This window comes from Tupaia chinensis, unplaced genomic scaffold (genome assembly GCF_000334495.1).
Source record: "Tupaia chinensis unplaced genomic scaffold, TupChi_1.0 Scaffold000448_1, whole genome shotgun sequence".
In the NCBI taxonomy this organism is placed as follows: domain Eukaryota; kingdom Metazoa; phylum Chordata; class Mammalia; order Scandentia; family Tupaiidae; genus Tupaia; species Tupaia belangeri.
This window is the reverse complement of record NW_006159953.1, coordinates 253,884-269,160: the sequence shown is the minus strand read 5'-3', so window position 1 is coordinate 269,160 and position 15,277 is coordinate 253,884. Positions and strand designations below refer to the sequence as shown.

At 36.4% G+C, this 15,277-nt stretch overlaps 2 pseudogenes; both read left to right on the top strand.

The window, feature by feature from the left end:
* Nucleotides 1–3,091: 3,091 nt before the first annotated feature.
* On the top strand, nt 3,092–4,323 carry LOC102480032 (serine-rich coiled-coil domain-containing protein 2 pseudogene; annotated as a pseudogene).
* A 1,223-nt stretch (nt 4,324–5,546) lies between these two features.
* The window catches only part of LOC102479198 (nucleolus and neural progenitor protein-like), a 55,931-nt pseudogene continuing 46,200 nt past the window's right edge, over nt 5,547–15,277 (top strand).

Here is a 15,277-nt window from a genome sequence, read left to right as displayed (position 1 = left end):
GTCACGATCCTTTCTCCTTTTCTCTATCCTGTCACGATTTTGGGTGCACATGAATGCACCTGGCATGTTTTTCCAGGCTGGGATTCAAACCTCAGCCAGCTATGTGGAATCCGACTTCCTTAACCACTAGGCTATGGAACTGGCCCAAACTTTAGAAATTATTTTAAATGAAATTAGACATTCTAGAGCACAGGCTTTTGCTTTGAGCTTGAACTGAAATGTGCAAAAAGTCAGTTGTATAACTTTGGCCCATTCTTGACATAGATCATTAGTTATCAAAATAACCTTGAAAAGTAGATTTTTTTTTTAAGATTGTCTTGTACTCACATAGGGTTCACTGAGCGACACTCCCAGAAGGAGTCTAGTAGGCTCATTAAGTAACTGCTCAGTCATTTGACTTCTCTGAGAAAGAGCTAACTGAACCAGAAATGCTGACAAAATTATTTTCAGCAGTTTTTAGGACAATCATAGAATAAAAAAAAGGATTTTTCCCTACTCCATTGAATAAAACTCTTACTTTTATTCACAGTTTAGCATACTTAAAAATACAGGATGAGGGGGACCAGCAGTTGGTGTAGTGACTATGTCACTGGACTCCCATGTTGTTGACCACAATTCAAGTCTCGAACCAGGTAGCTTAAACTCATGCCACGTGCATGTGTGTACATACCCAAGATCCCAAGAAAAGAATGGAGAAGGGATTGTAGTATGGCCATCTCCTCTGGGGGGAGATTTCTCACTTTCTATCTCTGTCTCTCTGTTTCTGGTGAGCGCGCGTGCCCTAGAGCAAAAATCTCTCAAAAAATTTAAAAAAAAAAAACAGGATGAGGCAAAGGCAGTATCATTTTATATAATTTTTATTTATTTTATTCATGATTGAGAGACATAATGCACATGAGACAGAGAAAGAGAGAAAGGGAGGAGCACCTTCCCCAGGGTCTGGTCACACCCTGATCTCCCTTCCCCAGCTCTGTAGTTCATCAGAATCCTGGGCTCAGCGCACACCCAGTGTGTTTCAGGCCATGTAGCTTCCACTACATGGAGCACATCACCCACTGTGCCCCCCAGGAGCACACCACTCACTGTGCCCCCCAGGAGCACACCACTCACTGTGCCCCCCAGGAGTACACCACTCACTGTGCCTCCAGACTGGGCCAGCAGCATCTCTTTAAATACGCCAATTGTGTTTCTGAGTAGAAATGAGAAACTATACTTTCAAATCTATTCTTTGTATGGATCTTACTTTTCTGTGCATACACTCAAACACACATACACCCATATAGATGATGATTATTTTTCTTAACTGGATAAGAGTAGAACAAAAAAATAAAAATATCTTTAGGTTGTTTTTAGCCACTAAGTAAAAGTTATTTGTTGCTAGTTAGTCTGTATTGTGCCGCAGATCTTTGCTTGAGCTTGAGTCTTACTCAGGTCTATTGTATAGGTGTCACGTTGTAGTTGAGAAAGGCAGTGTTCACTTTGCTAATGCTCTTAAACACAGCAGGAAGTCTGTTATATTGCTCATCTTTCAGTAGGAATATATAATTAGCACCTAAAAATAACTGTTACATGTATATCAATACAGATAGATATTTTAAGTAGGAAGTAGAAAATGAATTTTGATTTGTGCTTTATAAGTATATATCTAGCAATCATATACAACCTTTTGAAAAAGCATATACTGTAAATCTGGTTTTGGCTCTCTAAATATTTGAACAAAGTAATTTCTTGACTTTTTTTAAATTTGAAATGATGATAAAAGTAAACTGTGACGTTATCTGCAATTTAGTGGAATAATGGTGTATAACATTGATCATTGTTAGACAGAATTAAAATTTGATTTATAATACATATTTTGCAGATTCTCAATTAAAATAGTCCCCCTTAAAGTGATAACACATTTAATCATATTTCACTTCCTATTTATACATAACACAATTATTAGTATTCTTACATATCAAGATTTTAAATGTTATTAACACTATCTTATTTCACTGGGTGTTAATGCATAGCCCTCAGTAACTCTGAAGTGATACCTAAAGTGAAATCATTTAGAGCTGAACGGTACAGCTGTAAAATGCAGCACTCTGCAAGGCCGACCCACAGAAGAAGGTTTTAGGTTCAGGTTCAGAGACATCCCTGATTATGCTCAGCATAGGGGTGCCCATGATCTAGGGCTGGCTGGGGAAGGATCAGGGCACCAGAACATTCTTGGGAGTGCCATCTTTCTGTTTCATGAAAGAAACAAGCATGAACTTTAAACAAAATGTTTTAAAAAGTTAAATCACTTTATTTTAGTGTCAATTTATACTTCATTAGCCAATCACACACACACACACACACACACACACACACCCCTATCCTTGGAAGGAGTTTCTCATTAAACTTTATGGAATTTATAGAATTTATAGAATTTATAAAAGTATTCATTTTCATAATGCCAGTTGCTCATGATCTTTTACTTTTCAGTTGAAGAAATATATTTTTCATTATTTTAATATAAAGTATTTAATATAAAGTATTACCAATATCTCCCTGTAATGAATTATTCATTTCTTATACAGTTTAACCAACATATTTATAAATGAAGTTTAGTTATAAACAAGGTAGATTTGTTTAACCTCTATATTTAGTCATAACATTAGCCTATCTTATTTCTCAAACTGCTAATAATATATAAATTTTAATGATAGTATATTTTTCTATTATCTATCCATAATTTTAAAATGCACATACAGAACTTCAGGATTTTTATTTATAGTTATTCTAATACCCTTTTGTTTAAAAGAGATAATTTAACATTTTTAAAGTATCTTTCACGTAAGATGAAAATCTGGGGGCTGGCAGGTGGGGTGGTGGTTAAGGTGCTTGGACTTCTCTATGGCTGACCACAGTTCAACTCTCAGACCTAGCAGCTTGCTTTCTCATTTTCCTCCTCCCCATCTCTTTCTGGTGAGTGCATGTAACCTATAGCAAGTTCAAAGAAAAAAATAATAATAAATAAAATAAAATAAATAATTCTTTTATTTTAAAGGATGAAAATCTGGACACAGAGTTAAAGATAGATTTTTAAAAAGTGTCTGTGCATGTGATGTGCCAGCCCTGGGAGGGTGGAGTTCAGGTGGGTACCAACCAAGAGAGGGGTCATGGTCTGAGTACAACACAATCCCCAGATAATATTAAATCTGTCACTAAAGAAAAGATGAAACAGTCACAGAATTTTTTTTCTCATTCCATTCAGATTTCATTCCTTTCACCTTCACTATAACCAGATGGCATTCTTTCCGTGAGCTGAAGGTCGTATAAAGCTTTATCAGAACCTACAGCTACCCATTAGAGTGCCACTGCAGTCAAGTAAGCTGAGAAATTCCCTGCAGTCAGAAGTGCTCGATGGGAATGAACACTGGGGATGTGGATTTAATAGGCCCTACCCTGCTGGTGGAAAGAAGCTGGCTTTACCAAACAGCCCAGGTTTAACTTCCAGTTTGGGTTACAAGACGGTTCAGTTTTTTCTACTGAAATCTAGCTGCCCTCCTTTTTCTGGGACTATCACATTGATAGCAATAAAAATTTTCATGCTGACACATGTGTAGCAGAAGATGCTACAGTTTGGGCTAACGAGTTTCTGATAAAGATCATGAACTAAGTGAAAAATGAAAGTTATAGAACAGAAAAGGCCAGACCATGAAGTATAATGCTAAAATCACCTGGGCAAAGGTATGGATGATAGGTCCTTTTTATCATCTTCTAATAAGAATGATTTAAGTGAAGACTTTAGTGATGATTTTATAGATATCCTCCAACAGGATTAGAATAACTCTAGAGGAAATTTATTTCAAAGAAAAGCATGAAAATGTTTCACCAAAAGATGTATTTGATTCCCACAAGGAAAATGAAAAATCCTTCAGTAAAACCATTGGGTGGATAGATGTAACAGTCTCTGACAGGAATGAATGTACAAAACATACTTCCAGGAATAGCAAGATTTCACTGGATACAAGTTACAGAGTTGGTTCTCCATGTGAACTCTCTCCATCTGATAACTTTGATGGTCCATGCATGTGGGACAAAGAGGGTTTGGAGTTTATTGGAAATGTCCACCAAGTTGGAAGTTATGAGTTCTCCAAAATGAACAGTAAAGCTATTCTGAACAATCTTGAATCATATGACCTTGAGGATGATGACCTTATGATTGATGTGGATCATCCCGAGAATGTGCCTCTTGAAAATGTGGAATGTGACAAGACGAATTGCTTTGATTGGCTGGAAAGGAATGTTTAGCAGTCTCAGGAAGGATTTTGGAAAAGTCTCCTACAAAAGTAGAGCACATTACTGCGTTGGCCATCCTGACTACTGTCATCCCCATGGGAAAAGAAACTTGAGGGGAGTTTCTCCCTGTAAAGAATCTCTTTTGAAAATAGTTATGGACTGTGTGGAAGGAGGGTGGAGAGGGAAGGAAATTAGGGAGAAAAATAGAGAATCAAGACATTTGTGGGACACAGATATGGTTTATCCACCTGTTAATGATGATGTGTATAGTATTCTCAGCTGGACTGGTCTGAGGTGTATTTCACATTGAGTAAATTCTCTCTAAAAGATAAATGATATATAGTGATTGAAAAAAAATTTAAAAAAAAAAAAGAATATCCTTTGGGTCATCTTGAAAGCTATGGAGGGTCCCCCATTTTCCAGGCTCAGAAGATATTTTAAATGTTCTTGAAAATACAGTAAACCTCAATGAGAAGACCCTCTGGCACATGGTCCAGGATCGCACAGCTGGAATTCAGTTACTCAGACCAGCACATAGCATAGCAGTTATGTCGCTGAACTCCCACATGGCCCACCACAGTTCAAGTTTCAGACCCAGTGGCTTGAAAATCACACTGAGCACATGTGCTCGTATGCCCAAGATCCTGAGAAAATGATGGAGGAGAAAGGATTACGGCATGGCCACTGCCACTGGGGGGTGATTTCTCACTTGCCCTCTCACTGCCTGTCTGTCTCTCTCTCTTCAGTGAGTGCACGTATCCTAAGACAAAAACCTCTTTAAAAGAAAGTTACTCAAACTGAAATGTCTGCTATATCAGCATGAAAGAAGTAGCATGATATTCAACTATCATCACTATTCAGTCCATAACCAGAAGACTGTGATGGGATATATACAAATGAAGACTTTATTAAGTGAAATAAAACAACTTAAAGAGGAAATAAAAAATAAAATTAAATCCAGCCATTAGAATATCTGCTTGCAACTTCAAGTAACTGCCACCAAAAATCTAAGGGGGAAAGCTACACATACGCTGATATATACTTCCAAACACCCTGGAGAAGGACTTCCACTCAAGTAGTACAGCCTTCCAACAGCCTTCCAAAACCCACAGAACACACACAGGCAAAACTAGCAAAGCCACAACATATAGAGGCCCACAACCCAGGGTGTGCACCAGGGCAGTGCACACTTGGATGAAGGCTTTACACATGGGTTGCAACAATAATGCAGCTATGACTTGAAGGTCAGCCCTTTTTCATCAAGCCCACGATTCACAATGGATGTGGCTAACAGCACACCTTCTGAAGTAAGCTTGAACATGACCATGAATGCTCAAGAACTTTATTCCACAAATAAATAAATGAGTGATGTGCAGTTGAACCCACTTCTCTTCAGACACCTGTCAGCCAAATTCTGTCGATCAGGCCAAAAGAGTTGAAAGAGACCATTTTCCACCAGTAGGCTACACATCTCAGCCCACGTCCTTGCAGCTGTTAAAGCCATTTATATTGAGTTCTTTGGTACCACCTCCAGTTTCTAAAACATCTCCAAGTATGACTCCACTTGTAAGAAGTCAGTGATAATCACACTATGTAATTCAGCAAAATTTCAGCCAATACCTAGTCAAATGAATCTTACAAATAATCCTAATATGAAAGTGTCTAAGTTCCATCCTCCTTCTTGCTCCTTCAAACAAAAGCAAATAAATAGCCCCCTGACTAGAACTTCAATAATATCAAGCCAAGAAAGTATCTCAAGGCCACTAAGACAACAAAAAGAAACCATGCAGAATCTAAATGGAAATTTGTATTCTGGAGATTGCTCGGCCTCTAATCAATATTCTCTTCTTCCTAAACCAAAGATATATTAAATATGTAGCCACTGCCTGCCAATTAAAAAAAATGTTCTGTACTATTTTATATGCAGTTTGCTACTATAGTGAAGGTTCTATTCAAAGCCTACAAATCTTAAAATATGGATGCTTCCAAAAAAATTCTGCATACAAGAAACTAGGCACAAACATACTAAAAGTTCATACATTATGATTCCATTTATAAAATTCTAAGAAATCCCAACTAATCTATGGTACCATAAAGCAAGAGTAGTGGTTCACTGGGCTCAGGCAAAGAGAACGATGGACTCCAAAGGGGCATGAAGAACTGTGGGGAGTGATAGAGAAGTTCCATATTTCGATTGTGAATTTTGTGTGGTTTTTTTCTATATATGGCTATTAAAATGCATCAAACTGTATACTTTACATGGATGCAGTTTATTACATATACACCTCAACACAATGTGTTAAATTAAACGATACACTCTTCAGCAAATTAATAAAGACTTTAAAAGCATCACCAAGAAAAAGAAAAACAGAAAACATTAAAATATTTAAGTTGAATAAAGAAAAACTTATTTTCTCATAATAAATAATGGATATTGGAAACCTGGCAGAATTAAAGTATTGCTTTTAGAAATAAGCTAATGGAATTAATTCATTCATAGCAATAAACTCTTTTCAAAAACTAAACTTTTTCCCAATTTATTCTTTGAGTCCTAATTTTTTAAATTTATTTTTTTCTGTAACATTTTTTAAATTAATTTACATCCATTCCCCAAGCATCATCAGAGCATACAAAATGTGATTTCCCATCCAGAATATACTGCATAGTGGCTTAATCATGTATGTTATCATCAATAATTTCCCATTTCTAGTTTCATATGTGTGTGTGTGTGTGTGTGTATGTTATATATATAATATATAATAGATCATATATATGTTATCTATTATATATAACATATAATATATATGTTATATATGTGTGTGTGTGTGTGTATATATATATATAACCCCTATTTCTGACCCTCTGCCCTTCCCCACCATCTTTACGCCCCCCACATTTTGTTGATCATACAATTTCTTAAATAATCTAACTACTTTCAATAGCAAATTAAGCTGGTAATTTCAATAAAAGCTGTTTTAACTTTAATAAATCAAAGAAATGCTATGGAACTTTGCTTAAAACATAGAGCCAGGAAATATGTTAGGATTCTGTTCAAATAGTAGGTACATGAACCTATCGACACCTTAAGACAGGACAAAAATCCTTAAAACTGGAAAACAAAGCCTAGAAGAAAATCAGCCATGTTTTAGTCAAAAATCGTAAAATACTATTTCACCAGTTCAGCCTCACTAAAATTTTAATTTGCAACTAACCCGTAATGGATCAGCTATGAAATGTGTGTGTGTGTGTGTGTGTGTGTGTGTGTGTACATGTCCATGTACTGAGGAGTACCTCCACATGTGTATGGAGAGGGGAGAGAATGAGATACTGATAGAGATAAAGACAGAAAACAAATGTAGCAAAATAGGTAAGCTCTATGGGTTCTCATGGTATTATTCTTTCACTTTTCTTCTTTGGAAATTTATTTTTCTTAATATTCAGGGTTTCATTTATTTACAATATGAATGTTAAACTTCTGCTGTGCCAATTAGAAATTCCATAATTAAAATTATAACAGAGCAGACATAGCATGGGAACCTTACCCACATGCTAAGAAGGGCTGTTTCCCTGTCCCCTTTTTAAAATATATTTTTATTTCAATTTCTTCTATACATCCAATCACATATGTTACTTAGCTTGCGATGTGAATATTCCAACATATATACATTTCTCACCAGTCCAGTTGCAAATTCTATACGCTATCTAACAGATAATAACCCATTTCAAAGTAAGCAGTCGATTTAGATCTTAAGCCAAGATTTATCAGATGTACTATAATCAGCCTGCTCACTGAAATGAACAACCAGGGAGAGGTAATGCTGTGGTGTGAGACACTGAAGTAGAAGTATGAAATTCCTAAGTACATCGAGAACGAGGAACAAGCTTCGTGAGACAAAGAATACAGAATTTATAGATTATCAGAAAGAAATTCCTTCTAATCTCACAAATTCTCATATCAAGGAAAGTTTGTCTGACTATAAATTTTTTTAGAAGTATAATACTATTGGTTTGTCAGAAAAGACATGATGCATTTTTGCACACAAAAAAAAAACAGAAAAAATATGTCACAACTTCTCTGACAATCCAATAAATAATTAGTAGCTATAAAAATTGACTTTGTGGCCTATTCCTTCTTGATCCCTTACTACCTAAGTTCCTCTAAAGTTAATACCCTTATTTTAAAAATGGAGGAGAATAAAAGTATCTCAAGTTTATAAAGATTAGATAATGAACTTAAAGTATATAGCACAATACTGCTTAATATAAAATAAGCACTCAATATATGTTAGTATCTATCATTACTACTATTTTGGAAATGGCAGAGGGGCTATATTCATGGAATTGTGAATGACTAAATTTATAACAGAAAATATTTATATTTTCCATTTTACCACCACCTGCTGCTATTCCCCAACTATAATGGGAGTCTATTTCAACTTTAGATTTTAGATTTTTCAAAGATAAAATTTGTCTGAAATCATAAAATATTTTGAAGGTTCTGGGACCAGAAGTTGGCATAATGGCTATGTTGTTGGACTCCCATGTAGTTGACCGCGGTTTGAGTCCCAGACTCAGTGGCTTAAACTCACACTAGGCATGTGTGCATGTGTGAACAAAATCCTGAGAGGAGAATAGAGAAGGGATTGCGGCATGGCCATCACCATTGGGGGTGGAGGGTGATCTCTCGCTTTCTGTCTCTCTGTCTCCCTCTGTCTTTCTGGTGAGCATACATGCCCTATAGCAAAAACCTCTCAAAAATAAAAATTTTTTTGAAGGTTCTAAAACACGGAAGAATCTACTCTATTGATTTAAGCCTAGAGAACCTTTTTTTCCCCATCTGACCTAAGACAGGTTTTCTGAATGAAATGATTTAGAGGACTGCAACTAGAAGCCACATGTGGAGGATGGGTTTAGATACTGGAGTCAGCCTGAAATCACACTTGTCTCTTGTAGGCATCAAAGAGTCTTAGAGGGAACCAGTAGTTAGCATAATGGCTATGTCGCTGGACTCCCACGTAGTCGACCGCGGTTGCGTCCCAGACCCAGTGGCTTAAACTCACGCCGGGCGCGGGTGCGTGTGCATGTCCAAGATCCCAAGAGGAGAATGGAGGAGAAGGGATTGTGGCATGACCATGCCCCCTTGGGGGTGACTTCTTGCTTTCTGTCTCTATGTCTCTCTCTGTCTGTCTGGTGAGCACACACGCCCCATAGTGAAAATCTCTCAAAAAAAAAAAAAAAGAGTCTGAGAAACCGGAGAACCAGGGAAGGGTTTGTGGTGTGATAAAACTATGTTAAGGCACTTGTGTCACTCTTTCTATCTCTCTCTCTCTCTTTCAAGACAGAAATTAATAAATAGACTTAAAAAAAAAAAAAGATTAACATCAGGGCCAGCAGGTTACGGTATAATGGTTAAGGTGCTGGACTTTCACATGGTCAATGGCGTTGAGTCCAGACCCCGAAGCTTGAAACTCACGCCAGGCTCATGTGTCTGCATGCCCAAAATCCCAAGAGGAGAATGGAGGAGGAGGGATTGCAGCATGACCATCCCTCCTGGGGAGTGGTTTCTCTCGTTCTCTCTCTCAGAAGTGCACATACCCTATAGCAAAAATCTCTCTCTAAAAAAAAAGATTAACATCACCAGTAATGCCCTGTGACTATCATGTACCCTCTGATATGATGGAATGAGAACACACTTCTTATTCCAAATTATTCCAAAATAAAGTTTATTTTTAATACCACAAAAACATATCGATGCTAGTGCTAAAACTAGCATTCCAATTGAAAGTGTTCCGCAATTCTACTTAAAATCATTAATTTCTTAATGTCTGAGAGAAAAATTTTATGTATATATGCACAAAAGAATGCTTATAGCTATTCATACTTAATTTATATTTAATTTGTTAAATTCAATTTAATAAGTGCACATGTAAATCTAGTGTTATTGCTAACATAAAAAATACATAGTTCTCCTTTGTTCTTCAGTCAGTGTTTAATTGACTTACAATTTCCCCTAAACATTTAGCACCACTTATAAACCTGATTAATTCAATTTTACCAGACATTTTAAATTACAATTACAAATTTTAATATGTTCAACTCTCTCATGTATCTCAAACACTTAACAAGAATGAGTTAAAAACTTAATTTTTAAAAAACAACCTCTTAAACACTTAAAAACCTTAAAAGACTAAATATCTAGAATGTTAGAATGTCACTTTAAATAGTCAAATATTACCTTCAAATGATTTCTCTTTTCTTACAATTATCAATTTAAAATCACAATGACCAGGGGACCAGCAGGCGGCATGGTGGTTAAGGTGCTGGACACTCCCACATGGCTGACCATGGTTCGAGTCCTGGACCTGGTGGCTTGCTTTCTCACTTCCCTTCTTTCTCTCTCTCTCTCTCTCTCTGTGTGTATCTCTCTGGTCAAATTAAAATAAAATGAATGAATAAAAGTAAATGAATGATTCTATAAATAAATAAATAAATAAATAAAATCCAATAAATGATTCTATAAATAAATAAATAAATAAAATAAAATCACAATGACCAAATATAAATCTCTTAATCATTCCATCCTTTTTTAAAGAATCTTTTATTTAATGTTATTTACTTATTCTTTAATCTGCTATAGGACTAGTGTGCATGAGAGAGAAGAGAGAAAGTGAGAATGTAAGCCTCCAGGTCTGGGACCCCTACAATGCCCATATCACTTTCATTTAACATTTATATTTCCAAAAATAATTAGAACTTTTCATCTTAATATCCAGATCTATTATAATATTGCTAGTCTTATGACTATCACGAAGACAGCAAAACATCATGGGAAGAACTTGAGCTATAACGTCAGAGAGACCTGAATTCAAATTGCAGATATTTTTTCTTAACTTTTTGGACTTCAATTCTCTCACCTCGACTAAGGGGATAAAATCTGACCTGAAATGACACAATATTTATAAAGCTACCCAGTACAGTCATTGAAACATAGAAGGTGTTCCAGAAATACTTGGTCTTTTTCATGGTATTGCATTTCAGCTTAGATTCCCTTGTGGTTTTAGTCATATAGAAAATGTTGCATCTTCAAATGTAACTCTATTTTTTTTTGGGGGGGGGGAGGAAGAAGTTTTTGCTCTAGGGCACCTGGCCTCACCAAGACAGAGACAGAGAGACAGAAAGCGAGATATCACCTCCCAGGGGGATGGCCAGGCTGCAATCCCTTCTCCATTTTCCTTTCGGGATCTTAGGCATGCATGCACACGTGCCTGGCATGAGATTAAGCCACCGAGTCTGGGATTTGAACCGTGGTTGACTACATGGGAGTCCAGCAACATAGCCATTATGCCAACTGCAGGTCCCACATATAATGCTACTTTAATTGCCAGAGGGTGCATATTTTTGCCAAAAAGAGACAAAATAATGGTGTAGTTGGCCCATAATTGTGGTGACTTTCAAGTTCAAAGACATGGGACTAGCATCAGGCTGCCCTCTGGTGCTGCACCACAGCCTGCCAGAAGGGAGGGTGGGCAGATGTGAATACAGAGGAAACAAAATTCCTCACGTTCCCTCTCCTCATTTATTACTCTTGACTTCCTTTAAACATAATTTTGAGAAATAAAGATAGCATTTAAAAAAGTTCTACTTGCTACCCAACATGTGGTCAGGTACCAGAAATATCAGCATCAACTGAGATTTGTTAGAAATATCAACTCTCAGGGCTGGCAGGTGGTGTGGTGATTAAGAGTGCTGAACTCCCACATGGCTGACCGTGGTTTGAGTCCTGGACCTGGTGGCTTGCTTTCTCACTATCCCTCTCTTTCTCTCTCTCATCCTGTCCTTCTATGGTCAAATTGAATAAATAAAGTTAAATAAAATAATTATTTAAGAAAAAAAAATGTATCAACTCTCCAGGTACCAACAGGTGGTATAGTAGTTAAGGTGCTCTACTCCCACATGGACAACAGAGGTTCAAGTTCCAAACCTGATAGCTTAAAAATCGACTTGGAGAGGGACCAGCAGTTAGTGTAATGACTATGTCGCTGGACTCCCATGTAGTCGACGGCAGTTTGAGTCCCGGACCCGGTGGCTTAAACTTACGCCGGGCGCATGTGCATGTGTGCCCAAGATCCTGAGAGGAGAACAGAGGAGAAGGGATTGCAGCATTGCCATCCCCCGGGGGGGGTGATTGCTCACTTTCTGTCTCTCTGTCTCTCTCTGTCTGGTGAGTGCACATGCCCTATAGCAAAAACCTCTCCATAAAAAGAAAAAAAAACCGACTTGGAGATACTTGACCATAATAAGTAAAATCAGTGATAAATATACAAAGACAGTGATAAATATACAAATAACTAGATTATCTGAATGTCAATCTCATCTCTATATTTTCCACTTGGGTTATCTTGATTTAAATATTTAATCTCCTCGTAGGTCAGTTATCTCAGCTACAAAACAGGGATGATTCATACTCATCACATGAGGATTAAATGAGCTAATATATGTAAAGTGTTGAGAAAAAGCCTCTAAAGAAGCTAGTTAGTGCCACAGAAGTATTAACTAGATTCACATGGGAAGATTCAGGGGCATGGTCCAATGCCTCCTTGCTCATGCTGAAAATGCACACATTTGTGCCCATAATCAGAGCTGGCTGAGGTTGGGATGGATCTTGGTAGAAAGACCCTATTGGGATTGGTCTCTCTCCCTCCCTCCCTCCCTCCCTTCCCCTCTCCTTGTTTCCCTCTCAGAAGAAATAAACTTTTTAAAAAACCAATAGCTCACAAGAAGGGCTACACACATGTTGGTCATTATTAACTACCAGACGAGCTTTTGAGAGTCTAGAATAGAATAATATGCACAGGACTATTAGCGTGGTGCCTGGTTCATGATTAGGGCTCAGTGGGTTGTATAATTACTACTGTCACTACAGTAGAGCTAAAATAGCAACTTCAGTGTTAGGTCTAAAGTATTAGAAGAGGCTAAATAGTTTGCAAAATTTAATAAACAGTTATAAAGACATATTGAGTTGTGATGAAAAAGTCAGACTTGAAGTCACAAATGTGGGTTTGCCTTTTGCTGAGTTGGAGAATACTGACTCATGAAGCTATTTGACTCCTCTATTGTTACCATTAAGTTAAAAAATACCTATCTCATGAGCTTTTCATGAAAATTAGATAAAATAATACATATAAAATATCAGACAGAGAGTAGTAGGTCATCAATATTATTTCCTACCCTTCCCCTTCAAAGATATTCGTTTGGCTGTTGAGACTGATTTCTCCACTATATATCAATAAAATACATATTTGGAGTTTACCAAATTACCAGCAAGTTCAACTTGCAGAAAAAAGGGAGAGTTCAATTAAGTTATTTCTGTTCCTCATAGCTTTTAACCAAGCATCATTTAAATCATTCATTGTTTGCCAGTTAAATATATCATACTTGTAGATCTGTTAAACCTTTTTCTATACTAAGTGTTCAGTATATGTTTTTAAATCCTTGAAATTAAATTAAGAATTTAGTGAATTTTTAGTATCTAATACTTCATAAAATTTGGCATTGGCTGGAAAGGAATGTTTAGCAGTTGGGAGAATACTGGCAAGTAGCAGAATGAATAAATGATTCATGGGAGTAATGAACTGAAGCCCTTCCAAAAGATGTATGTACAAGAAGAATGATTTAAAATGTCATCTATGCAAGGGAATTTCAAAAAGTTGATGGGAGAAGAATTAAATATGAGTTTATTTTGGTGTAGAAAAAGTTTGAAATCCATACATAGTTTCTTTTTTATAATGCATTTTCCATTAACTTTTGAAGACCCTTCATATTGTTTAATCATAAATGTTTTTTAAAAATAATATGAGAAAGAGGAACTATTGTGAATAGATGTTTCCACTTTGGGATAGTGACATTGCTAGAGAACCACATATGGTCTGTGGTCCCTTAACCCTTCTCTCTGTGTGCTGCTCAGCTGGGACCTCTCTCATTACCATTCAGTCTCTCTAACCCTAGGAACATCACCTAAAAAGGGCTTTTTTTGTATAACTTATATCCTGATAGTCACAGCAGCAGCCTGGGCATTCTCTCAAAAAGTGGAATGGGACTTCAAACCCCAGGCTGCAGGAAATAGGCTTCCAGTCCACCTAGCATTTTGTCTGAGTGCTTAAAGTGTACTAGCCACTGTTCTAGGCATTCGTACTCACATCTTTACATTATGTTGCCCCAAATAGAACATCCCTTGTATCTTTATTCAAATCACATAGCTGATAGAACACTAAATGATTTCTTTTTAAAAGTATATCTCAGTGGCTTTGGCAATGACTTCTTGGATAACATGAAAAACACAGGCAACAAAAGTAAAAATAAATACTTGCGACTACATAAAATACATTTTAAAAGTAAATAAATAAGGGTTTTGCACAACAAAAGAAAAAAACAACAAAATATGAAGACAACTTACAGGTTGAAAAAATATTTTTGAACCTCATTTCTGATAAAGAGTTAATATTCAAAATTTATAAAGAAGTCATACACTTAATAGCGAGAAAACAGACAACCGAATTTTAAAAATGGGTGAAAAGAGCTGAATAAATATTTTTCCAATAATGATAGAAAAAAACAGTCAACAAGTATATGAAAAGGTATTCAACATCACTAAGAATCAGGGAAATGCAAATCAAAACCACTGAGGAATAACCTCACACCCATTAGGATAGCTATTACCAAAAGGACAAAAGATAAGTATTGGTGAGGGTGTGGAGAAAAAGAAACCCATGTACACTGCTGGGAATGTAGATTAATAGAGCTATTGTGGAATTTAGTATGGAGGGTTCCTAAAGAAACTGAAAATAGAATTACCATATGGGATATATATACAAAGAAGATGAAATCATCTCATAAAGATATCCACACCCCCATGGTTATTGCAGCTTTATTCATGAAAACCAACATAAAGAAATAATGTAGATATCTTTCAACAGACAAGTGGATAAAGAAAGTTTAATATATATATATA